The following is a 26,724-nucleotide window of genomic DNA, read 5'->3' as shown; positions in this document are numbered from 1 at the left end:
GCAAGTGGATTCCATCAGATAGAAATGAATCCCGACGACACACCCAAAACTGCATTTACAGTAGAGGGGGGCCACTACGAGTTCATTAGAATGCCGTTTGGCCTCAAAAATGCCCCAGCCACATTCCAAAGGGTGATGGACAATATTTTTGGAGACCTTATCGGAACTATCTGCCTAGTTTACCTAGATGATATAATAATTTTCTCAACCTCCTTACAAGAACACTTCATACACTTGAAAACTATTTTTGGAAGACTCAGATCTGCCAACTTTAAAGTCCAACTCACAAAATCCTACTTCCTCAGGCGGGAGACAGAATTCCTTGGCCACATCGTTTCACAAGAAGGTGTTAGGCCAAATCCCAATAAGATCGAAGCTATAAAAAACTTTCCATGTCCCCACAGTAAAAAGTCAATTAAGTCTTTCCTAGGCTTGTTGGGATATTACAGAAAATTTATCAGAGATTTTGCGAGACTTACCCAACCCATGACACAAAAATTAAGGGGAAACAATAAATCGATCATAATAGATGATGAATTCAAAAAGGCCTTTGAATATTGCAAAACCTTACTGTCTAACGACCCAATCCTCCAATACCCGGACTTTACAAAACCTTTCACACTAACCACGGACGCAAGTAATTTCGCAATAGGAGCTGTCCTATCCCAAGGTCCGGTGCATAGTGATAGGCCCGTATGTTTTGCTAGTAGAACCTTGTCGGCTGCGGAAACAAATTATTCCACAATTGAGAAGGAAATGCTGGCCATTATATGGGCGGTCCAATACTTCAGACCCTACCTCTTTGGCAGGAGATTCACTATAATCACCGATCACAAACCACTAACTTGGTTAATGAATTTCAAACAACCAAATTCTAAAATAGTTAGGTGGAGACTCCAGCTTCAGGAGTACGATTTCGAAGTCGTCTACAAGAAAGGCTCTCAAAATGTAATTGCTGATGCTCTCAGTAGACCAGAGGCCTCTGTCAACCATAACGAAGCCCTATCAATTCCTCAAAATGTTTGCCCCATCTCAGAGAAACCCCTTAATGATTTTAATATTCAGCTCCTGTTCAAAATAACCCCAGATACAAATAACGCCACACTGACCCCGTTTAAACACAAACTTAGGAGGGAATTCTGTAAACCCAATTTTCAGTATGACGACGTAGTTTGCATTCTTAGGCAGTCGTTAAAACCAAACAAGACATGCGCGGTATTTGCCCCCGACCACATTTTTCAAATGGTGGAACAAGCCTACCAAACCTACTTCTCAGCCCACAGTCAATTTAAACTCATTAGATGTTTGATCTTCCTCCCCGAAATTACTGATAGTACGGAGATCGAAAAAATTATAACCGACTATCACTATAATAGTAACCATCGAGGGATCGATGAAACATATTTACACATAAAACGACAACAGTTCTTCCCACATATGAAGGAGAGAATAACTCAGTTAATTCGAAAATGTGAAACATGTTTAAAATTAAAATACGACAGACAACCTCAAAAGATCACTTACCAAATATCCGAACTACCTTCAAAACCGTTGGACATCTTACATATAGACATTTATACTATTAACAAAAATTATAACCTTACTATTATCGATAAATTTTCTAAATTTGCGGCTGCCTACCCTATAACTAATAGGAATTGCATTAACGTAGTTAAAGCCTTAAAACATTTCATTTCCCAATTTGGTATTCCCAAAAAGCTGATCTATGATCAGGGAGCAGAATTCGCTAGCGATATGTTCAATAAGTTCTGCACTCAATTTAACATTGACCTACACGTTACGTCCTTTCAACAATCCTCTAGTAACTCTCCCGTTGAACGGCTTCACTCGACACTAACTGAGATTTACAGAATAATACTTGACGTCAGGAAACAACAGAAACTCAGTAGCGAGCATGACGAGATAATGTCCGAAACCCTAATCACATATAATAACGCTATTCATTCTGCAACTAAACATACCCCCTTTGAACTATTTAACGGACGTACTCATATATTCAACCAAACAATCCAGTTCAATAACGAACACGACTACTTAACGAAATTAAATGAATTTCGCGAGAAGTTGTACCCCCTCATCACGGACAAACTTTCAAATGACGTAGTTAGGAGAACCCTAAAATTAAATGAAACCCGAACAGACCCCGTAGACCTACAACCAGACACTTTAGTCCTTAGGAAGGAAAACAGACGTAATAAGATTACACCCAGGTTTTCGATTCACAAAGTCAAACACGACAAAGGTCATACATTGATAACTGCTAGGAATCAAAAACTACACAAATCAAAAATTCGAAAAACAGTTTTGAAAAAAGACAAAAGCAACAACGTACCCAACACTGATAATAACTGACCCCACTACCTCTTAACTTACCATTTCAGGTTCACCCTTGTGCCAACTCAGGCTATCCATGTCCATTATTTAAATGATAACGCCCCTATAGCCAAGATAGAACTAGGGAAAGCCTTACTAATTGAGAGGTACAAAATAATTAGTCATGTAATCAACCTACAAGACTACAGCAGATGTATGGAACAATTCCATCTGACCATTAATAAATTTAACCCCGATTCCACGTTGACGGACTCCGTCACAATTTTAAAAACCAAATTAACCCAAGCCCAAGTAAAGCTCAAAGCCCTTACACCTTCATATAGAAACAAACGGGGTTTGATTAACGGATTGGGGAGTCTAGTAAAGGTGGTTACCGGCAACATGGATGCCAACGACAATAAAGAAATACATGAAGAACTTGACAATATAAAGAAAAATTCCGAAGTCAGTAACGACAATCTCCAAAAACAAGTAATGTTTAACAACGAAATACTTATCCGGTTCGAAAATATCACGGACCATATAAATAATGAACAAATTTTGATAAGTAAATTCTTTGATACCTCACAAAACAAAATATACAAACACTTAAACTTACAAGATACCCTTCTGGAAGAAATACAATATTTAAATAGGATTAATTATAACATAGAATTATTCATTAACCACCTAAACGACATAACAGAAAGTATGCTATTGGCGAAAATAAATATAATTCCCAAGTTCATCCTAAATGAACAAGAAATGGATAAAATAAAAACAATACTGGAAAAACAAAATATCACAGTCAAAAATGAACAAAGTATATACAATTTCCTACAAATGAATACACTAAATTACGAACAAAAGATTATTTTTAATATCAAAGTCCCAATTTTTAAACAACCTTTTCATACCCTCGCCAGACTAGTTCCATTACCAATAAATAACACATATTTTGTAATAACCCCAAATTACCTAGCTTATAATATTAATAATAAGAAATTTCATATGACCCGTAAATGCCCCAAACTGGATAATACATTCTTGTGCGACGAGAACTTCTACGTTGATACACCACAGAACAACACATGCCTGGAACACCTTTTGAACGGAGAAAACAGTTCCTGCGATGTACGGGAAACCGGCCCCATCACCGACGTGTTCGAGGCAGAGAGAGGTTACATCTTCGCATTCAACGTGAACAAACTGAAGGTATCCCTAACAAACGGCTCCGAGCTCTCAATAATGGGGTCAGCCATCATCAGATACATTAACGAAACAATACAGATTAACGGTATCGATTACGACGGCACGGTTGACACGTTCCCTGAACAGACGGATTTTGATCTTCCCCCCATGCGAAAAGTAACTAGGAATACCACTATTACGGTACTAAGCCTAGAAAAACTGCACCTCGAAGCCACCCAAACAATGGATAAAATCCTGGCCGTCCATCACAATACTATACAGCACACCTGGACACTCTACACTCTGCTCGGATTGGTAACGTTCCTAGCAGTCATCTTATGGCTGCACCGACGAACGAAACACATCGTCCACATCCACGAGGATCATCACGTACCAATCTACGCGTCATCCATACCTTCGCTATGGCCGTCACTTCGAACTGGGGGGGGAGGAGTTACCACCCCACCCCCTAAACCCCCACGCCTCTAAACAAATCATCGGACACTCAACCGGGAAGACGGCAACTGGAACACCGCATCCGGCCGAATGCTGACATTCCGGCCGAATGCTGACATTACACAAAAGTCGCACTGCAACATTGTCCCCAGCTAGCCAGCCACATGCCGAGTCGGCATGTTCATTATGCTTACAATTAAGAACCTATGTACTTATGTATAAGACGAAAACGGAGGACTCGAGTAGCCACTCTCTGACAATAAACTTCATACTGATTTTGAACTTCAAGAAAGTCAGTCGTATTCTTTATTGGAAATCTTCACACTACAACTATCTGCTGAAACTTAAAAACCTTCATACATTTACACATCATATCTTCACAAAAGGCTCCACCCTCGATCACGGACTTAACTCGTGCGGGGCTAAACATACAGCACACACCCGGGGAAATATATATACATATGTATATATGTATGTATCTGCACTCGATTTCTTAATTGAATTTGGTCTAAAGCACTAAGCCAAGCCAAAACCGAGGCACGAACAAACAAGACAGAAACGCATTAGGGGAGATGATGCTGGCGACTTTGCACTAATAAGTTTATTATAAAACAATAATTACAAACCGAACTGAGGCGGAGGGAGGAAGTAAGTAAAAATAACGAGAAAGTCGCTGCTGCTGCAGCCGCTGCACGCTGATTAGCTTTGTGGCTACCGCCGACTTGAGCCCCAACTTTGGCTGGATGCTGCTGTATCTACAATATATATATGTATATCCATGGCTCTTGCTGCACCCGTGAATGGATGCTGATTAGCCATCAGCAGTAGCAGCAGCAGCAGCAGCAGTGGCAGCAAAGCGAAACCGAAATCAAACCAAGCACGTACACCGAAGTGTTAATTGCAAATGTACCAAGAAGTAACATTGGGGTTGGAGCCCCCGAGTTGCACTGAAGTTGCAGAGGTGCCAATACATTGGATATGTGGCACATGTTATTATGCTGGGGCTACTAAATACAGTGAACGATTGCTTGGACGGACAGCCGATAGACTTTGATTGTCCGTATAAGATGATTATTTTCTCCAATAGTTCCAATGATAAATCTTTTTAAAGATCCAAGCCCTACGTTCATGGCTTTCATAATTTTACTGCCCGCCTAATCTGTACGCTCAAGGGATCTGTCCGCTTAAGTGATCAGTCAGTCAGAACACCATCCACAACGTATTGGATGTCGGAGGTCACAAGCGCATGCGCAGCTTGAGTTTTTCATGTGGTTACATAGAAACGACTTTTGTCCATAAATCGATGATCGGCAATTGGATTATAGTAGAGGATTGATGGTCAGTTTGGACCCAAATTGGGTGCGCTGGATGGGGCGGAGGAGGGGGAGAGGTGGCCGTGGAGGCACCAAAAGAGAGAGTGCCACACGCAGGCATAAAACAGAGGCGTCAACGAACCGGTTTGCAAAGGGTCGTCGTCGCGGCGAAGTCACATACGCGTCAGCAATAATTAATCAATCAATAATTGAGGCAGCCCAGGCACAAACACACACACACATACACACACTCGCACTTGAGCGCACACACACTATCGCAGGCAGACACTCATACAGCGACAGAAAGACAAATCCAGACGTCGAGCGAGAGAAACGTTCAACTAATGACAGGGCATACAAAATGGCCGACACATAAGCCCATTAAGTCCGAACAAACAGACATCCGGTGACCATCCATCGAGCAAGTGTTCAAAGGGAGGGGTCGGTCTAGGGGCTAGATTTAACCTTACTTCAACTCTTACTACATAACCCACCCAGAATCTAGCAAAAACCGAAAACTAATCCACTAAAAAGTCTGATTGTCCGCCTTAAGTGCGCGGAATTCATGCAAAACCGATCATCAACTTACTTTCTTTGCTCAGTTTTTTTGGTGCTGTAACTTTTGCTTTTCTCTGTCACTGCTAGTTTGGTATTTTTTGGGGTTTTGGTATTTTAGTATTTATTTTGGATTAACTCCTGTTATTTTGGCGACATCCTTGCTCTTTTTTTACTTAAGCTCTCTTGCAGAAAAAACTTTTTCTTACTTTCTTTTTGATGGTATTTTTTTTTGAAGAAGAAGAATGTATTCCTCGCTTTCAGTACATTTGCTTTTGCTGCACTTCTTGCGCGTAATTTCGCGACGTTTTGGAAATATTCGTTTCTTTTTTTAATTGAAGCAAATCGAAAACGGAACCCACATGTTTCGGCGGCGAAGACGAGACGAGAAAACGAAGAGAAAACAAAAGCGAAGCGCACAGGTAAGGTAACGTTGCGACTGTGCATAAAAATCGAACTGAACTGAAACCAAAGAAGAGCAAGAAAAAAATTCCAAAACCCAAGTTTGGACGCCGCTCTGCCGCTGCTGCCTGACGTCGCCGCCGCTGCTTCTGCCGCTGGCTGCTGTTGTTGTTGTTGCTTTTGGCCCGCTTTACCTGTAGACCGCTCTGCTGAATATCCAGAGAACCGACCGACCGAACCGAAGACTTTCAACGTCGCCCCTGCTCGTTCGGTTCGGTTTCTTTTCTGCGCTGCCAGCGTCGTCGACGTCGTGTGGTTAACGCCGCCGGCGGAGCGGCAACAACAACGCCGGCTCAGCTTAGCGTGGCCCGTTCAGCTTGGCTTGACACCGGCGCACGGGTGCGAGCGAGATAGAGCACAATTGCCGCCGATAGCGATCCTCTTCTCTTTTTGGCACACGTATGCATGTGTGTGTGTGTGTGTGTGATTTGTGCACAGGTAGAGGTGAACCGTATCTGTGTGCGTGCGAGTCCCTTAGGTAAGCAAAGAAAATGTGCCCAACTTCGGTGAACAGGTAGACCGCTGCTCACATGCCGGTTGTTGTTCTTGTTGCTCTTGTTGTTGCTGCTGCTGTTAAGGCCGCTCATGTTGCTGTTGTAGCCTGCGATGTTGCTAGCTGCTGTTATTGTTGTCTCTTCTGATACAGCTTCTGTTAGGGATGTTGCTTCTGTTGCTTCAAGCTGTTGATATTGTTGCCCATGTTGCTACTGATACAACTGTTACTCGCATTGGTTGAATCACCACTGTTGCTCCCACTGCTGCTGTTTCGGTTGCTACATTGTAGCTTCTGCTAATGATGTTAACTCTTGCTTATGTTGCATTTGTATGTTATGTTATGTTATGGATGATGCATCTACAAAAGTGCTGCTTATGTTGCAGTTGTCTTTGCTAATTGAGATATTGTAGCTTATGCTGGTCATTATGTTGCTGTAGACAACACTGCTGTTATTTAAGATAATGTTGTTGCATTAATGTTAATGTTTCTTCTGTCATTGTTGTTGTTTTAGTTTGTTTGTGCTGTTGTTGTTTCCACTTTTCCATAGTAAGTAGTCGCTACAATTTTCCCATTTAGTTGTTGTTGCTGACGCCTCTGCTAATTTTGCCGGCGGCAGAAGCGACGGCGCGGCGTCGACTTGGTTTTTTGCGGCTTAAATGCGCACACATGCACAGACTCATCGAACGGAATACTAATACGATTCACACACACACACAAGCGAAAAGGCAGCCCATTAGGGTGCCTCACGTTATGGCAAATAAATTGACTTCGGGATAATGCCGCTCAGAAGACAAAGGAAAGTGTGGCGAAAAGGCAGTGAAAAAGCCGGGTTTACAATCTGCGTTAATGAAGTCAAAGGGAAATGCCTAGGAAATCAGATAATTGTTTTCAGAACTGAAGAGGTTCTACTACTGCGAACCACAACCGCCCACGTTTTCTTAATGATCTGGGAAATGTGATCTTATGCGAAATAATATTGGTATTTTTCAGTACTAACGAGTATTTTATGAGTTCTTTGCTAAATTATCTGTTTTAGGCACCCAAATCTGTTATATTCAAATTGTAAGTTGCATTAAACCGACTAATCTTAAGTGCTTATAATTAGGCTTATCAAATATCGAGGAATTTTGAGTATTTGTCTTGGGTCACCCTAATCCCAGTGCCCGCATACGCATACAGGTAACGTGGGGAAATAAAAACGGTCAGGCGTTTATGCATATGGAACGCAGACACATAAGCGGCAAGAAAGCATACGTCATACAGTGAAATTGTATGTGGAAAAATACGCGACGACAACAAAAACAACAACCACTAACAAAAACAACAAACAATAACGAATGGCGATTTTTGCGCGTGAGTAATTTGTTGACTATGAGTGTTGTGTTGTATGGGATGGTGTTTTGAAAAGATATGGTACGCTGTGGTATGGTGGCATTTGTCCAGTTTTGTCTCTTGTGAGGCTTCTGCTGCAGGTAGGCACACACATACACACTCACATATTGAAGCAAAAACCCGGCACACAGATACAGATACTTTTGTATGGTGGCGGTAATTATCGGTTTTCGATGCCATATGGCTATGGCAAGCGAAGGAAAAAAAAAAGACAACGCAGAATACGTATCGAAACCGAAATCGAGCCGTGTGTAATGGCCCTTAATTTTTGCATTTTCTGTGCTGCCGGTGGTGTTATATTCCACCCAATCTTGCTAACTAGACACAATTTTAACCAGCCACGGATCGTTTCGAAACCCCCGGAGCACCTGAAAATTGTATCTACGTGTGATTGTCTGTTCGTTTCTCTTATTTTTTAATTTTTTTTTTTGGCATCATGCATACTAACTCAATTAGCACATCGTGTAAACGTGATGTGGGAACAAGCAGAATTCTCCCAGAGGCGCCTGCCTTTGGGACCTTGCCACAGTTTGGGGATTTCGCTCTTTTTGCTTTGGTCTCTGGTCAGTCCGTCAGTCAGTTAGTCGGCTGGCAAACAAACAAAACAGAACCAAGTACACATGTTCGGGAGCTAAAATGCAATCGCCGGTTCCTGGAAAACGCCAAACTGATCATGCAAACAACAAATATCAAGCCACCACGGGCACACACACACACACAAACTGCTGCAAACCACTTTTTGGGGCAAGGGTTGGGGATACGACACGCCCATGAAGTGAATGCCTCGGATTTAGCCCAGCGTTCGTTCAACAGGTAAACCGTATATATACATATATTTATGAAAATATATATACAATATCGCCCATATAGGTTTGTACATCTGTGGTTTTTTGGGAGTGGATGGATCGTAGCAGACCTCAGCGCGGCATTCGAGTGTCCAGCTGCTTTCGTTTTTTATTTTGTACGTCTGCGATTTTTATTTTTGACACGAATTTCGTTGTTTCCTCAACGGAGTTTTGGCCATACACTATCCTATTGGTAAAATGAATCTCCAAAGGGCTGTGGTCTTTTGAAACTATCTATAAGAAGCCTACTTTAGTATCTTAAATAGTTTCAGATTAACAAAAAAATCTTGTGATTTGCAGTGCAACCTTTCATGCGAATACAAAGTAACTGAATTGAAACCGGCAAAAAATTGAAATGTATTCCCAATTCGACTTGCTCTCGATCGAAAAACAATATCTCAGCTCCGTTGGCTGCATTGTGATTCAGCTTGCATTTTTGCGCATTTATCGAAAATATTTGCTCTGGCTCAGCAGCTTGGCGGCTCATATTGGATTCAATTTTAGTCGTATCCACTGCTGCTGGCCATCGATGAGTGAAACTTACATTTCATTTGTTGGCTTTACTTTTATTTCGTGTTTTGTTTTTATTTTTTGAATATTTGCTGGGCAGCATTACATTGTCACGACTTGGCTTACCTGCAAAGAGAAAGATAGAGAGTCAAATTGAGGTCATTAGTAAGAGGTTTTTTTAGGTCTCTGGCTTACAACGAACTGCTTACGGCTAATTAGTGCAAATGTTTATAGATTTGAAATGAGTTTTCACCACCCGAGCGAGATGGAAAATTGTTTAATTTTCAGTTCTCAAAGTGCTTGGCAAGTCAATAGCAGGCTTCAAAGCTCGCTAGCTACATTTGTAGCCCTAAGTAAAGAAACGATATTTATAGAGTCAGAGAAACTAATTTTGAGTTAGAATCCCGAAGCCTTAAAAGCAATTTTTAATTACAACTGAACTGAACTGAACTGAAAATTTATATGCGAACTTGGCACTGGAAAAGAACGAACGAAGCTGCAAGAACTGCAAAAGAAAGCTGGGAAATTGAAGGAAAAGGAATGCCCAGGGTGTGTAGAAGCTGCGCTGCTGTGTGGGAAAAAAGGAAAAATCTGTGCAAAGGAAATCGACATGCAGATTAAAAGGAAGTTGCACAAACCGAATGGACAGGCCAAAGGGCGTGGTGTTGGTAGATTGCATAGAGAGCCAAGCAAAGGCAGAAAAAATTCGATTATCTGCGAGAGGAAAACTGTAATTAAATCTATGGGGTTTTCCACACAGGACGCCAAAAGGAAATGTGAGAGTGGGTGGCTCCGCTGAGGTGGAGTAGCAGAAAAAATGCAACGAAATCACGTAAAGCAAACTAATACCGCAACAAGGCGTGCAGATTGCACTGCAAGAACAAGAAATGCCAGGAGTGGGTGGTCCGAAAAACGGGCGATGGGTAATGGGTAGCGGAAGGATACAGCTGAGCCTGCGCAGGAATTGCATGGTCCTTGGACTCCGATTGTCCTGGATGGGGCTCGGGGTTTTGGGTCTTAGTCTGGGGCAGTGGTCTTTAGTGGCAGGGATTAACAGAGGAGCCAAATGGCATGAGCTAGGCTCTTGGACGACCATTGAAACCATGATGATGGCACTGCCTGCCTGCCACACACACACACAACCTTTAAAATACAGAGAAATACAAAAAAAATAAAACGGAGTGGCAACGCAAAGAAGAGGCTTCATTAGCATAGAGGATAGAGTGCTCGAGTGCGAAAAGAACGAAGGCGAGGGGGAAATATCCTGGCGGAAATGCGCCACATTCAAGAGTTCTAGAATGAAAGTCACAGACGACTCTATCTTCAAAAATCTCCAGTTTTGCAGCTAAAAGTTATTAGATCGTGAAAAATTTAAGTAAAACGCTGACAGCTAGCTGAAAATTTGTTGCTTTAGAAACAAAAGTTAAGTTTTTAAGATAATATATTGGGCAGTTCGAGAAAGCTCATGCAGCACACAGATATAGATTGTTTTATCGATAAATCGTCGCTTGCCCACCTCCCAGAACGTTTCTACTTTTTTAGTTTTTCTTCCCACTTGTCATACATACCCCAAGCTGCAGTATGGTTAGGGTATGGGTTAGAAGAAAATACAAAACAAAGAAATGTCGAAGTAGAGCGTTGCATGTGCGGCTTATGTACCCCATTCCCTCCTTCAACCGGCCACGCCTCCTTGCCATGCTGCAAACCCCGAAAACTCCTTCCATCCCATTGCCGCCTGGCTACAGTTGCGGCAAATGAACAAACGCCAAGAAGAATGCTCCCCACGCTCCTGCAGCCTTCTAGTCCTGATGCTGGTATGGTGCAGCAAAAAAAAAAGGACATTGTGGAGCTGGCAAAAAAAAAAAAGTGGCAGAATGGAGTATGCTCCGGGGGACGCAAGATGCCACTAACTCAAACTCAAAACTCGAGGCACCAAAACAGCCCGAAAAAAACCACCTGAGCAACCTGCAGCAACTTGCAGATACACATAGAACAAAACTAAACTAGCAATGCACATTTAATATTGAAAACATTCAAAATAATCAAAACAGATACTTAAAGCTCTGGTCACTCTTAAAGCGCTGTGTGACCTTGCAAACATTATTTTGTCGTTATCTGAGTTATCAAAAATTTAAATGATTTTTGTAAAGAATCCTCATTTGATCACACTAACAACGAAATTCGGATAAAAATACATTTCATAAAAATAAGCTTAGATTAATAGAAATTTCAACATTGTTATTGGTAAACGTTTGAACCAAAAGGGAATCTTTTTTAGTGCAGGTGGAATGACGTGAGCTACGGTAGTTGCTAGTTGGGTGGAGCGGGAACTAAAAGTAAGAGGGAGTTCGGATGGGGACAGGACAGCAGTGAACGGGAAGGATTGGATTGGGGAGTTCCAGGCAGGACGCGCAGTTTGACTGCCGGAAATGAACATTGAGTTGGGCCCTGGCTCTGTTTCGGTTTCTGGCGCGGATCTGGGGAGATCCTGGGTAGTTTCACTGGGACGACACCCCACTACTACTTCTACTAGTACTACTACTACGGCTTCGACGTCGTCGACGGAGCACAAAAGAAATTAATTTCATTTTTTTTCGCCCGCGCTCTCTCTTCTCTTTCGACTTTCTTTCATTCTAACCATTTCCAATGCTCTTCATTTTTTTCTGGTTGTGTTTGTCTTTGTTGCTTTGGCCATGTTTTGTTTTACCCTCAAGTTTGCTGCAACAAAAATTGCAAAGGAAAAATTTCTGCTAAACCAAACATTGATTGTCAGCTGGTGTGTGCTCGGTTGGGTGTGTGTGTCTAAAGATGAACAACGACTGCACTGAACAAATTTGTTTTAAATAGCTTTGAAAGATTGTGCTTTTGACCACCAGACCAAATTTAATCAATCTAGGAAATCTATGAAAAGATATTTAAGCCTGAAAGTGTGTTAAAGTATGCCAAAGTATTTTCAGAAGTATAAGAACCAATTTGTTTCTTATTTGAAGCATACTTTTAAACACTTATAAAGAGAGCAGAATGCACAAATGATTGATGATGTATTGAGGTTTTAAAGGAACTAAGTGTTTGTAATTATAATCCATTCAAATCAGCAAACTTTGCTTTTCATAAACATTGTGTTTTTGTGAGAATAGAAATCCATGGTATTGACGAGCAATTTCATTTAGATTTTCCCGCTGTGCTGGGCAATAGAATGCAAGCTGGCCCAGCTGCCGCTTGTGCTGATGATGATGATGGCATTTCCCCAACTAAGGCCCAGAATAGTTAGCTTAGGGAGCGGGAAAATTGCACTTTGCATGCTGCTGCCACTGCTGCGGGATAAAGCAAAAAAAAAAAAAGAAGACGAAAAAAAATGGGGAAAAACTAAAACAAAAAGCGGCGAAGGAGCAGCCGGAGAATGCTGCGGCGCGGAAGTAAATGAAGATTCGCTTGGGCTATAAACTGTCTCCACACACAGATACAAAGAAACATCCATATACAGGGACACAGGGCAGCATTTGAGTTACGGAAATGAAATGTCAGAGGAGGAAAAAGGGGTAAAAAAAAAAAAAAAAGAAGAGTATCGTAGAGCGCAGAGCCTGGAGAATTGTCCCTTATGGGGCCCGATGTTTGTGAATGATGTTGGCTTAAATGCCAGGGTCCAGGGTCCAGCCTAGACTTTTCCCCTCTTTCTTTCCCAGATTCGGTGATTTTTCCTTCTTTTTTTTTTAGTTTCCCTCCCCTCTAGTTGAGCTTCGCTTCCGTGGTGGACTTTTGCCTGCGTGAACTTCCGGTTACGTGCTTGGGGTTTTCAACGTGCACATATGTATGTACTTGCATGCATCTCTATATTTCAGGTGTGCATATGTGCACATATGCGCTGTTTCTGTCTCTATTTTTTGCAATTTACTAACTACTTTTACGCGCTCTGCTCTTGGCCAAAAACCACAGCATTTTCTCTCACCTTCCCCAATTTTCTTTGTTTAGTTTACAGAATTACAACAGCAGCAACAACAATATAAAAGCTGCCTTGCATTTTAATTAAAAATTCTTCAAAATTCGCTTTGTGCTTGCTTCGTGAATTTTCCATCCCTCTTCTCCAACCACTTTCTTCCTGCTTCATTTCTCTTTGGGTCTAAAATTTTTTCATTTTTTTTTTTTGCTGCTACCAATAATAATACGCTTGTTGTTGGCCATTTTGCTGCTGCATGCCACCCAAAAGTAGACCACATATTTTTAATTTGACTGCAGAGCAAGGATAAACGGAAAAATGTTGCGGTGAAAAAACAGGAATATTTGGACATATCAAATGTTAGAGAGAACTGTTTGGTTTTCCAGATATAAAAGAATACGCAAATCTTAATTGTATACTTGTGATTAAAACTTATACAAACTATATTTATATTCGTTACAAGATCACGTTTTGAACATTGATGAATATTGCAAATTAATAAATAAAATCAATTATAACTTGATCCTATTTCCCACTCATGAAACTCAATGGTAAGCAAGCAAAATGCCAATTATTCAGAAAATTCCGTCCTGTTTACAGAATTCTACTTTAAAAGGGATATCCTTATTTACGCTAATCAAAAGAAGTAATGTTTAAAAGGTAAATAGAACAGAAATGTGTTAAACACTTAAATTAGAAGCTACATTTCAAAATAAAAATGTAATTATAATACAGTAATATTTTGCAAGTTCGTGAACAGAGAAAACAGATCTGCAATTTAAAGTCATTCAATAAATGCAGCACATTTCCCAGTGCGAAAATTTGAAGCTTTAATGGCAACCGTTTCCGTTTAACTTGCCGGAAAAATGCGCCAAGAGAAGAAAAGTTAGCATACGTGAAGAAGGAAGACGCAAAAGTAAAAAAAAAAAACAAAATCGCTGCTGTCAAGGAGTTGGTGTTTGGGGTAGTATTATCAAAATACATAATAAAAGCGGGGGGAAAAGCGGCGGAAAGCAGACGGCGGAAAAACATATGAGAGCTTGCACGAGGTGCTCAAAGAAAACGAAGCACCGGAGGAGGCAAAAGAAGCGAGAGGGCCACTGAAGTAAGTAACGGGACTCAGCAGCAGCTGACTGACGAAAATAGTACGCGACGATAGAAATTTCGCGCGCGTGTGTGTGTGTGTGTGTTTGTGTTTGTGGGGGAGGAGGAGGATAATAAAAGGGGGAAACGAAAAGAAGATGCAGAGATGGCGGATAGAAGGGCACAGAAATCAGCCGCTTAAAGCGGCCGGCATTTTTATTATTATTTTATGTTATGTTATGTGGCCTTGGTTTGCTTTTTCGCTTTTTGTTATTCTTTTTCCCCTCCTTTGACCAGCTGCCTTCACACTTTACTTTTATTTACATTGTGCGCAACGTCGCTATTTTATTACTCGGTCACATGAGGAGTTCGTCGTCTGCGTCTTCTTTCCTTTGCATTTCTTCTCCGCGCCTCTGCTTTGCGCTTTCTTTCTGGCGGAATACGTGTGAGCACTTTTTGATTTTTGCCCCTTTTTGTGGCTTTTATTTTGATTCGACTATTTCAAAAACATTGCCGCAGGTTCAAATAAAAAACGCTTTCGTTTTTCCCTACTTTTATTCCCACAAACATTTATATTGCCTAGTTTCAGGCGCACATAGAGCAATTTCTTCCTGTTTACTAAAACTATTATATTGTACTATATTCTTTTAATGTGATATAGTCGGTAATACGATATACCAAGCATTACATTCGAATAAGGAACACATAATTCTTAGTACTGATATAATTCATCATTCTTTGGGAACGTATATATAATTCATCATTCTTTGGGAACGTATCACTCTGCGGATTAATTTAGATTGTTATTGCGAACTATCAGTTATTGGGTTCAAGTTTATTGAATGCCCAAAGCTAAGGGATTTGCTTGTTCGATTCAAGGACCTCGGAATAACAATAAAGGGACCGAATTTTTAAGGGGTGGCCCGACTGTATAACTGAAATGAGGAAAATGGGAAGGAGGCTTGTCCAATGAAGCACGGCGAAAATGGGACGGTCTGTGAAATAAATACAAAAAAAAAAAAAAAAAAAACAGAACACAACAAAACTTAAACCTTTTCTTTATATAATATGCCCCTACTAGACCATCGTCCATACAAACAAACAACTATATACCATTTTGGGACAACAACAATTGTAATCTATATCTTTGTAGTACAACAAATCCAGTTTAAACGTGGCCGAAAAAAAATCGAGAAAGGGACGAAGACGAAGAGGTTCGGTCCGAAAAAAAAAAAAAATTATATATATACACTTTTGGGGAGGGAAAGGCATCACGAAATCACTGGGTGTGCCCGGTGGTTCGGTGCTTCGGAGGTGTGGGATTAGTTGAGAAATAAAAACCCAAAGCCAAGCCAAAAGAAAAAAAAAATCCAGCAGCAAAAAACTGCTGATGAGTTGGAAACGTAGCCGAAAAAAATCGGTTATTTAGTAGTTGTGTGGGCGGCACTGGGTGAATATTTTCCTCCTTGCGGATTTCTCTGTTGTTTTGTTTCTATCCCTTTTTCCTTTTTTTTTTGTGTTTTTTGGGTGTGCTTCGGGAAAAAAAAATTTGAAAAAAGAGAAATTAAAACAAGCGACTTTTCCATTTGGCACCAATGAGAAGGAGAGTTCTTCCGTTTCCTTCTCCTGGGCACTTTTTTTTCCACTTCCAAGCCAAGCAAGCTGCTGACTTTTATGTAATTATATAGCATTGTTCAATGAATGCCATAGGTTTGGGTGAGTGGGGGGGGGGAGGGTGACTCCAGGGGGAAAACGGTGAGTAGTGGGGTTGGGGGTGGTGATTGGTGGTGAGTCCCAGTGTATTTGTATAGAAAAAGTAAATGCAATCGTTTGAAATTTGAATTCCAAACGGGAATTGTGCAATGCATTGGATATAGTATTGCGGAGTTTCTAGGATAGACAAAGAAAGCATGGACAGAGTCCTTAAAAACGAGACTCAGATAAAGATATTTGCAACATCCGATTGTGCAGCTATTTTTTTTTTATGGAAAATGTTAAGATTGTTTTTTTATTGACTGATTACCAAACGAAATAGTAATTCAATCTAAAAAATTTAAACTTTATTGCCATAAATTATAGCCTACTAACCTTAAACAACTAGTTTTATCCTATCAACTGGCTACAAAACGAAAGAATGTTAAATATAAATAACCTTCATCAACTTTTAGTAAAACACCTCATACAAAAGTAACATTGAATCAAGGCATTTCAAATAGCTTTTAGTTTAAAATTATATTTTCTAGCAGTGATTAGATGCCATTCAAATGCGTTCACTACAAACGAGATTCCTTTTTGGTCGACAAGTAAAATCCACAGTTTTCTCAAATTTCCACGCACATTTTTTCGTAGCAAAAATATACATTTTCCACAGACAGCCGCAGCAGGAAAAACGATGAAGCATACCTGGAGGCATCGAATAAACTTTAAGCTGCTTGCCTTTGCCATAATTTCAGCTTAGAAGTTTATTTATTTCTATTATCTGATTTGACTGCAGGATTGCCCCGTTGCGAGACTTTTTCGGATATTTTTTTTTTTATTTCGCTGACCTGCCGCTGACTGTGATTGATGTGCTGGCTGTGCGCCGCAACGCTCGCCAATCCGATCGATTAAAAAACCGAAAGGGGGTCGGGGGTGTGAAAGAAAAGCTATAGAGAAAAGAAGGCGGCGGGGGAGACAAAAAAGTAGCACCCTTAAAAAATGGTGAGGCAATGCCAGCAACAACAATAAAGCAACAAATAAAGGAGAAGCAATGAAATGAAAATGCCTGTCCAGTTGTTTTACATTTCTTCTGATTTTCTTGAGTAAATTTTCGCCTTTTTCCAACCCAGGGGGGTTGGTTTTCTTCGCCTTACAATACTCACCGCCTCCCGCTTGCGACTCATTTAAGCACTAAAGAGAAATTAAGAAGTGGCAAATGAATGCAGGGAAAAAATGTAAAAACTCCCAGAGTGAAATGAATGAGGGGGAGTGGGGAATGGGGCAAAAAACAGCAAAAAAAAGAAACAAATTGAAAAATATAAAAATCACAGCACGGAAATACCCTGATTACGCTATCTGTAACTGTGTGAGTGAGGCGCAGCGAGCGTGGGCGATACGAGGAGGGGCGGGGCAATAAGCCGCCTTACACCACCCCCAACCAACCCTTCATCCCTGCCCCTGCCTGCCCCTTCCCCACTCTGCACCAAATACAAAAACAACAACCAGAGCTCAATAGGCTTGTGATAAGCAAAAGCGATGCTTGAGCGAGTCTCGTCCCTGCTCCCTACACCACCCCGCCTCTTACCAACCACCCCCCCCCCCCCCTCCCCACACAAATCACCCACATCCCAAAACCCCACAATCCAATAGCCCACATAGCAACCACTCGGACCCGGACTCACACTCGCAAAAATGCGCCCATTGTCCGGATTGATGTGTTTATAGATCATAAACCTATAGTCTTTCAGTATTAAGAAATAACCGTATATGTTTCCCATATTCTTAAACTGCTGTCCTAATACATTGTAATTACTTAATTATATCCTATTTTAAATGTAACTAAAATATTCCCGATTCATTATGTAATGAAGTGAAATCATTTCTAGCAACATTTTCTAATCCCCAGAACTATAAAAGTTATAGCAATCATAATCATGTATGAATTGGAATTGAAATAATCATAACATTTACTTGTATAGAACCATAAATTTATCTTTCATAGTTTTTCTTTAATATTAACATAGGGGTTAGTGTTCTGCACTCATAAACAATACTCTGGGAAGTTATAGTTAACAATTCTAGACTCAATCTATATATATCTATCAACTAACAACATGACTTTATAGGAATAGGCTCTCATTTGATTCTTATGGTCCTGGTATGTCTAAACCAACAGGAAGTGAACTAAAGTATCTGAATGTGTGTTATAGAACAACATACGGGAAAACATTAGGAATTGCAGATATCTTGGTAAATTTCATTGGAATTGATCTACTTTCAAGAAACTGCATATCCATTATTTTCAGTGCATGAAAAGGGGAAAGGAAGGGCTCAGTGGTTGGGCCGCTGTTTGGACTTGATAACCCGCCATTGTATACAAGTGAGGCCAAGCCGGCCTCAACCGATTTCTTGCTCCTCTGCATGGAGAGTGATGGGGATGGTTGGTAGGGGGCCGCGTCCAAAGTGGGGTATGGAGATGGGGATTGTGGGGTCGGGAAGCCGAGGTCATAGTGTGCCAGGCAATACTCAGCTCATCTGCTCAGTGAACTCCACCCAGATACCTCGTCACAACTTGCACTTGCTTGCTCGGACTTTATACTATCATTTGAAAGGCTTTTGTTCTTATATCATTCCCATCACAGCATCATGGTCATCGAGTTTTTGTTGAACTCCTCGCGATCGGTTTCTGATTCACGGGGAGATACAATCCCCGATACGTTCCCCTCTTGGTGATTGGCCTTCTCTATATGTGCCCTACACAAAAGGCGCATAGTTTTGTTGAAGCCACTTGGCGAACTTTGGCGCTGCTTGATGTGTGAACTTTTCTTTTTTTGCCGGACTGCAATCGATTGGAGTTCATCGAGGCAACTTCGAGTAGTTTACTCGAGTGGAAATCTGTACTCCAAGTTCAGCAAACAACATCAAAGCAAAGAAATGCTGCAAAAAACCTTGATTTCTTTCCTATGAGCAGGTTTAATTGCTGCAGCAGCGCGCAGAAGTTGGGAAGAAAGGGAAAACTTTCAGAGGGGATCTTAATACAATTAATTCCTGAATCAAATATTCCAGGAAAAAGAGCTCAAAGCAAGATCTGAGTGTGTTTCTTCCACCATTTCCCTGCTTTGGTTTTGCCATCTTTATCCAATATTCTACAAAAAAAAAACCTTTACCCAGATCATTAGTTTAGTACTGGGTACGTTTTTGGTCGGTTCGTTATGTTCGAGTTCTAATTGGCTATCGATAAGGACGATCCTTGAAACCAAAGTAAGGCCACGCGAAAGACCATTTTGGGTGCGCCCAGGTCGGGGAATCCGGCGAAAGTTCCACTACAGTTATTTCTTTCATTTTTTTTCTGTGGTAAGCTTTTGTTATGTCTCAGTTTTGCCGTTATTCTGATGGTCGCTAATTGCGAGTGTGTGTGTGAGTGTGCGTGCGAGGGTGTGTTTTGTGCGGCTGTATTGGTGCGTTGGGTTAGGTATATCTAATTAATGGCATTATTTTATGTGGCCTAGCCCCCGAAAAATACGAATATTTTGAGTACAGGCGGCACAAGGAACGCCCAAAAGTAAGCAACGAAATTGAAAAGGTTGATTTTTACCTTGATCGAAGGACTGTTGGTTAATTATTCCAGGGAACCAAGCCTAGTTGATTTCGATTTGTTTTTTCGCTTTAAAGTTGACAAATTGTAGTAGACGACGTGACGGAATTAAATTCATACAAAAAACGGTAACATTTTACCCAAAATCAAATTAGAGAAAAATTAGAAATAACGAGTAATTAATGAATGACAACAGAGTGTATTATATTTTTATTGTGGGACGCAATCGTTGCGATAAGTAGACAGATTATATTTGGTTATTTCTCCTCTTTAATAATGTTTATCAGCACGTGGAGTTTTGTTTTATTTGTTGTGTTATTTGCTAAAAAAGGAAAACTGAAATCATTGAGAGCGGAGTAAACAATTGAGCGCGAGAGCAAAAAACACGCGAATAACGCGACCAAAGGCGAATGCACAATAAATATTTATTCTACCAAAATATGTACGTGAATATAATCATAATACGAATAACCGCACATGTATTGTTCGATTTGTTTGTGTGTGGGAATGCCTTTTTACTACGTAATGTAAAACGTAAAGCTTTTTTTTTGCAAATTTTAAAACGTATGCTGCCGGCAGTTTGCAAAGAGAGGAATAGAGAGTGTGCGAGAGAACGGTAAAGAGTGCCCGCGAGTGCAGTCTACACAACTAACGGGATCAGGTGGGAGAGAGGCAAACCGAACCGAGCACATGTGAGTTTTTAATTTTATGATTTCATTTGGCACAGCTATTAAACGTTTTTATAGGGTTTTAATGCGCTTTACAGGGTTTCTTCCTTGATATTTCTCCGATTTTTTAAAATATTTGTAAGCTTGCTTCCACTTCGGGTTTCGCGTTTTCAAGACCGTTTTAATTCCGATTGTCCGAGAGATCGAAAGCGCGAGACCCACCGACTACAAATACAAATGTTGTCTGATGACTGGCGACGCAGCGCTTGGCAGAATTGACCGTCGTCGCCGCTGCCGCCGCTGCAGAGAAGAAAGAAGCAGAAGAAAAGTAGAAGGAGGCGGAATGTACGAACAAAAAAATGTAAAAACAGAAAAAAATGTATCAGCAGCGGCAACAGCAGCAACAACAACACAAGAAATCTCACTCAGATCTATCTGCCTCTCTCTCGCTCCCACTCTGTTTGCATTACATACATGTGCGACAGAACGATGAACGATGATGATGAACCGAATTACAAATAAAAAGAATGATGCCAAAAGACGACGACAACGCCAGCGATTAGCAAAAGCAAAAGCAAAGGAGCAAAAGCACTCACACACACACAAACACACCCGACCCACCCACTCACACACACATAGCATACATAGCGGTGGCGAAAAAAAATCGGTCGCAATCGGAAAAAATGCAAAGGCAGCGACGGCGGCGGCAGCAGCGGCGGCAGAACTCTCTCTGCACATAAAAAAAAGAAATAAAGAGAAGACGAAAAAATTAAACATAAGCAAGCTCACACACACACACAAGCTCAGAAAAGTGCTCAAGCAGGCTGGAAAAAAATGAGAAGAAACTTTGAGCCTGAGCGCCAACTGACAACAACAACGACAGCATAAAAAAAACTGCGGGCAAGAAAGCCGAGGAAAAAAATTGCGGCACATCACGCGCACAGTGGGACAAACCATGTCTTGTGCTCAACAAAAAGTTCATATATTCCTATTTTGTGGGAATGATGGACCCTCCATACACTAGTAGACAGTCTTATATTTTCGAGATTAAAGCAAGCCTAGCATATAATACATTTATAAAACAGACAACAAGAAAAAAATTTACCCATGTTGCTTGACTGTTTAATTGAAATGTAAACGATCAAAGTAAATAATTTTGGTTCATATAATCCAATGACACTATTCAAAAATGTACAAATGCACTTTCTAACTATGGTATCACATGCGAAACGAGTGACACTGGACTGAACTAAAGTGCACTGAAAACAATTTACATTATTGATGAGTGGAACACATTTCTTAACAAACTCGTTTTGAGGAAAGCAAAAGAACGAGGAAGTAAAACAAGAAATATATAAAAAAAATACGAATGAGTGCAATTTATACATAGCGCAACCCACAGTACATAGCACCCTTAGAAAATGACCAGCACACTGACCATCTACAGAAAACCCCACCCCGAAAAAAAATCGCTAACACAGAAACCGACTCAAACTCAGACTTCCGACTCGCGACGCCCATTAACTGGAGATGAATTCCCATTCTCAGGACCCCATGATTTGTGTTTGGGTGTCGCGTAGACATTTCTCCCCATTTTCCCCAAGAACACCAAGCCAGTTGCAAAAACAATGGGCAAGAATACAAAAAATAGAATAGTGCGGCAATTGATGGAAGGACGTACATGACTGTTGTTGCTGTATTCCAGAATGACCATAAGCGAGAACAAGCAACATGGATGTAAAAATGGGTGTGGACATTGCGCGGATGAATTGGAAATTCGAACTGGTCCCATGCCGTCCTAATTGGAAGCTGTTTCTGGACCAGTGTTAACCAAAAGCCAAAGCAAAGCCAGGAAATTGATTTTTGGTTTTACTCCTTGAGTCATTCTAGTAAGTTCCATATCTTTGAATCGGTTTAATAAATAAAGTAATACGACGCCTCATGTCATAAGACCCCAAGTCGATGAATGTTCATTAATATTAATGGTTCGATTAGAAAATGCATTATACATTAAAGCACAAAGATTGAAATAAATTATTTTAAATTTTTTAGATTTTCTTTTAGTTTGGAGTATTAATAAATATAACAATGTTTTCTTACATTTGAAGAGAATTTTATTTGAAGCAAATCTTAAATTATCTTTCTGTAAACAACTTTCGAAAATTCTTTCTTTTCAATATTCTAACCATAGTCACTTTTAAACGGAGATACAACTGCGCATACTTCGTCCCACTGTGCGGCAAAAACAATGCACGTTCCATGTGCCGCAAAAAAATTCGCTCTCTGGCCGAAGTAGCAGCAGCAACAGCAGCAACAGCAAGGAGTGCGAGCACGAAGAAGAGCGGCGAAGACAAGAAACAGGACGAAAAGTTGAACACAGGGAAAAAAAATCCTGATGGAACTGGACAGACGCAGCGTCGTCCGCAGAGGGGGTGGGCCCCAGAGGTGGTGGGCGGTGAGGTGCAGCTGTGGGGGGTTAAGGCTACGACTTGGACTGAGAATGAAAGTGTATGGAGCTGACTCTGTGTGTGTGTGTGTGTGAGCAGCGGCCATTGTTGGGGGCACTCACACACACATATAAAGGCGGGCAAAAAATTTTTTCTTTGCGCTTCACTCAATTTCGATTTTTTTTCTTTTGGTCCGCTTCCTTCGAAAAGTTCAAAGTTGCAAGCGCGCTCTCGCTCTTTCACTCAGCAAAAAAAAAAACAAAAAAAAAACGTAATTCTGTTTGCAAGAAAGAATGAAAGAAAAAATCGGAAAAAATGCAAGCCAAGTGCTTCAGACAGAGGGAGGGGAAATGAGAGCGAGAGAGAGAGATAGGGACAGTGAGCGAGTGCGGGTGGTGTTGAGCCACCCCACTAACTGATGTCCACCTTATTCCCCGTCTCTGTCTTGTAGTTGTCCGTGTGTCTGTCCGTTTCAGCTGCTCACATAGTTGGCCAAAGATAAAGGTGAAGGAGCGAGGGGGAAGGAGAAGTGCACACCGAGAAAAACTTGAAAGCGAAATAAAATCCACTTTGTCTTACTCGGTCAAAAATTAACATGAATTTTAATTTTAAGTCAAGAGCAGAATTTGTAAATTTTTATTTTTAGAATAAATAAGAAATTTTATATTCTATATTTTCTAATTATTTGTTGTTATTGTTATTCGTTTTTAAATGATTTAGTAGTTACGATATACAAAGTTTATATGTATGTTCATGCAAATACAAATACTCTCCGTGTACCACACATGCAATGAGGCCAAAAGAGGAGGTGGCACCGAGTGGGTGGTTGGGTGGGTGAGGCACGACGCATTGGGAAGACCCTCAAGTGTTGGCATGCAAAAAAAAAAAAACAAAACAAAAAATACATAGCAATAAATATAACCAAAGCACATGGCGTGGCAGACACATGCATTTAAAAGTGGGTGCGGGTGGGGGGTGGTGGGGGTGGGTGCGGTGTTATGGGGGGCTAAGGCAACTGGCAACACTAAATCATCTGCGCATGTGTGCGTGTGTGTTGGCTGACCACGTTTGCTAAAAGCATTAAAGCAGCGCCAGCATTAATTAACGCTTAGCGAAAATCGAATCTGAGCTTAACCCCAAAAAGAGCAGAAGAAAATAAAACCAAGAAAGAAGTGTGGCAACGCCGGGGTCAACCGGCACGTGTGCGAGCGAGATGGCCTGCCTAGGAGCGTAAGAAACCGCTTCTTGGTGCAGCTTTCCTTTTCTTCCTTTTTTGGGTGAGCCCTGTTCGCGGCAAAAGAAGTTTCACTAATTGTTTCTAAACGCGACTGTGATGGAATTATGTGCAAAAAATACCAAACAAATCCATTTTTGTTTTAAGATCGCGAGCAAACCAAATAAAAAAAACCATTTAAAAGACATTCAATAAATTTTTTAAGGAATGATACGTATTCGTGTAAATGCTACTTGCTAAACAAAAACTACACAATTATGACAAAGAATTTGAGCCATGAACGTAACTAAATGTAAAGAAAGCTTAATTTCTACATTTATAAGAATGTACGTTTTTCTCCTTAGAAATTATATTTCGTTTCAATTTAAAGAATTAATTAAAGCAGTACATAGTCCCATTTAAACGTTAACTAATTAAGCTGACTTTGTAATTCATTTAGGTAGTTAAAAAAGTTTGCACAAGAACTCATATTCTTGGGCAGTCGCAACAACAATGAGCAAGTTTGGCAAAACAAAATTTGTTTTTCCACTTCGTTTTGGGAACACTCCGCTGCACAACGTCCAAACGTACGAAAAGTTTTCGGATTCCCCCCCGTTTTCCACAGCGATAGTTCCTTAGCATTGCCAATCTGAAGTCCGCGCAACAACAATTTTTCAAGGCGAAATGGACGCGCCAAAAAAAAAGGGGGCACCACACACACTCATACATTTATAAGCAGAGGAACAGAAAAAAATATCCCCAAACACATACAATGACACAAAATACGCACCAAGACGAAAGCTCCAGCTTACCCATACACACGCACATACACACACAAACACAGAAGTTGCGGTTGAAACGTACAAAAGTACAAGGGCAAATACAACAAGAACAAAAAGGCGGCGAAAATAAAAATGGGGAACCAAAAGAAAAACAAAAAAAAAGAAAAACGTAATACATAAAGTGAAGGAGAAGGAGGAAACTCCAAGAACATGTGCAGAAACAACGGCGACAAACGAAAGAGATACAAGCTGTAGTTGTAGTTGTCGTTGTAAAAGTCCCCGCAACAGAAGAAACAACAAAAAGTAAAAGAAAATAGAGGCGCAAAAAAATTCAGCAACTTGTGGAGGTGAATGGCGGGGGCAGGCGCAGGAAGAGCAGGGGGGGGGGGTGGTGGGTGGACAGATGGCCGGCAAAACTTTTGCAGCGAAAATATAAAAATGGAGCGCACGTCTGTGACAAAAACAAGAGTGGAAAAAAAATGAAGGTGGATAGCGAAGTGGCCGAGGGGAAAGGGAAAAAGAGAGCATGAATGGGAAGTCGACGTCTGCCAGTCGCCGCAAGAAGAAGAAGAAGCAGCGGCGGAAGGAGGGCTTTGCATGTGTGTGTGTGCGGTTGCAAGTGGGAGAGAGAGAGCGGGTGGAAATGGACCGCCGTTTGAGTTATATTTTTTTTTCGTTTTCGCTTGCCCCCTTTTAGCTTGAGTAATTTTTTATTTCTCAGCGACGGCGACTTGAGTGCGAAGCAAGTTGAGCGCTGCTCGGCTATTTGCTCAAGCGAACAAACGTCACACGTTGGCCGCCACTGTAATGCGGTTGCTGTCCCCGCTTAAGCGGTTGCTGTTTAAATAAGTTAATGTTAACACTTAACAGCGAAGCGAAGGATTTCCGCTGTAAAGCATTAACATTTTTGTTTACTTTCAAATAGATTAAATGTTTTATATAATTAATTGTGTTTAATTTTTTAATGCAGGGTATGGATCTTATTAAAAGTGAATAAACTATAAAGTGATATAGAATTCGAATTTCTTTTTAAAACTATTTACAAGCAACTAGTCCGCAAAAGTGTTCAAATTAATTTAAAAAACTTTTCTAAAAAATATGAAAAAATTTGTAATTTGTATGTATATTTAATTCCTTAATATCTGCGATAAACTTAAGAAATCAAATTGCAATCAAGCTTAAGTTTTCGAATCGTATTTATATCAATATATTTATATCAATATCAATATATTCAATCAATACTAATTGAGTTTTAAATGAATAAGTAACGTGTAAGGACATCGAATGGACTCGCCCACCGATCCAATTAGTTTTTGGAATTGATTAGCCTAATTTGATTTTCCCACAGTTCGCAAAGGTTAAACCCTTTGACCTGTCAGCCTATTATGGCGGCCTAAAATCGATAAACTTGTAGAGCTGCGGTGCACAGGGCATGCAAATCAATATTAATTACCAGTTGTGGCAACAACAAACCCATATCGCCAGTGGAAGAAGAAGCACTACATTCTACCCATTAACTTTCAATGGTGTAGTTTTCTATATAGTATATATAGTCTATATGTCCGGACGAATCGGAACAACGAGAATTAATGAAGCGCACAAATGACAATTACAATGGGGCGTTGTCGTCAAATGCAAAAGCAACAAATCGAGGCACGTTGCTGCACCGGAAATAAAATTGCACCGCTTTTAGGCTTTTATCTCTAATACTAAAAAATTTAGTAAAATAAATCTTTATGTAAGTAATATA

At 40.6% G+C, this 26,724-nt stretch overlaps 1 protein-coding gene across 15 annotated transcripts in view, besides 1 other annotated feature; it reads right to left on the bottom strand.

Annotated features, from left to right (window-relative positions):
• Positions 1-4,394: part of a mobile genetic element that runs on past the window's edge.
• Positions 1-26,724, bottom strand: part of psq (pipsqueak) — a 59,393-nt gene that overhangs the window by 27,274 nt on the left and 5,395 nt on the right. For 4 of the 15 annotated variants that reach the window (NM_001014519.3, NM_001382050.1, NM_001382051.1 and 1 more), the window contains exon 1: positions 5,884-6,321. The exons of 6 other annotated variants lie outside the window; for them this stretch is intronic. The gene's annotated coding sequence lies outside the window, so the exon portion shown is untranslated. Of the gene's footprint in view, positions 1-5,883; positions 6,322-19,864; positions 20,201-20,628; positions 20,786-20,957; positions 21,066-26,724 lie in introns of those variants that run through there. 5 more of the 15 variants (NM_165792.3, NM_176141.3, NM_176142.3 and 2 more) reach the window with 5 other exon arrangements.

This window comes from Drosophila melanogaster, chromosome 2R, assembly GCF_000001215.4.
Source record: "Drosophila melanogaster chromosome 2R".
NCBI classification, from domain to species: Eukaryota; Metazoa; Arthropoda; class Insecta; order Diptera; family Drosophilidae; genus Drosophila; species Drosophila melanogaster.
The sequence above is the reverse complement of the archived record's forward strand: the minus strand, read 5'-3'. Positions and strand labels throughout refer to the sequence as shown.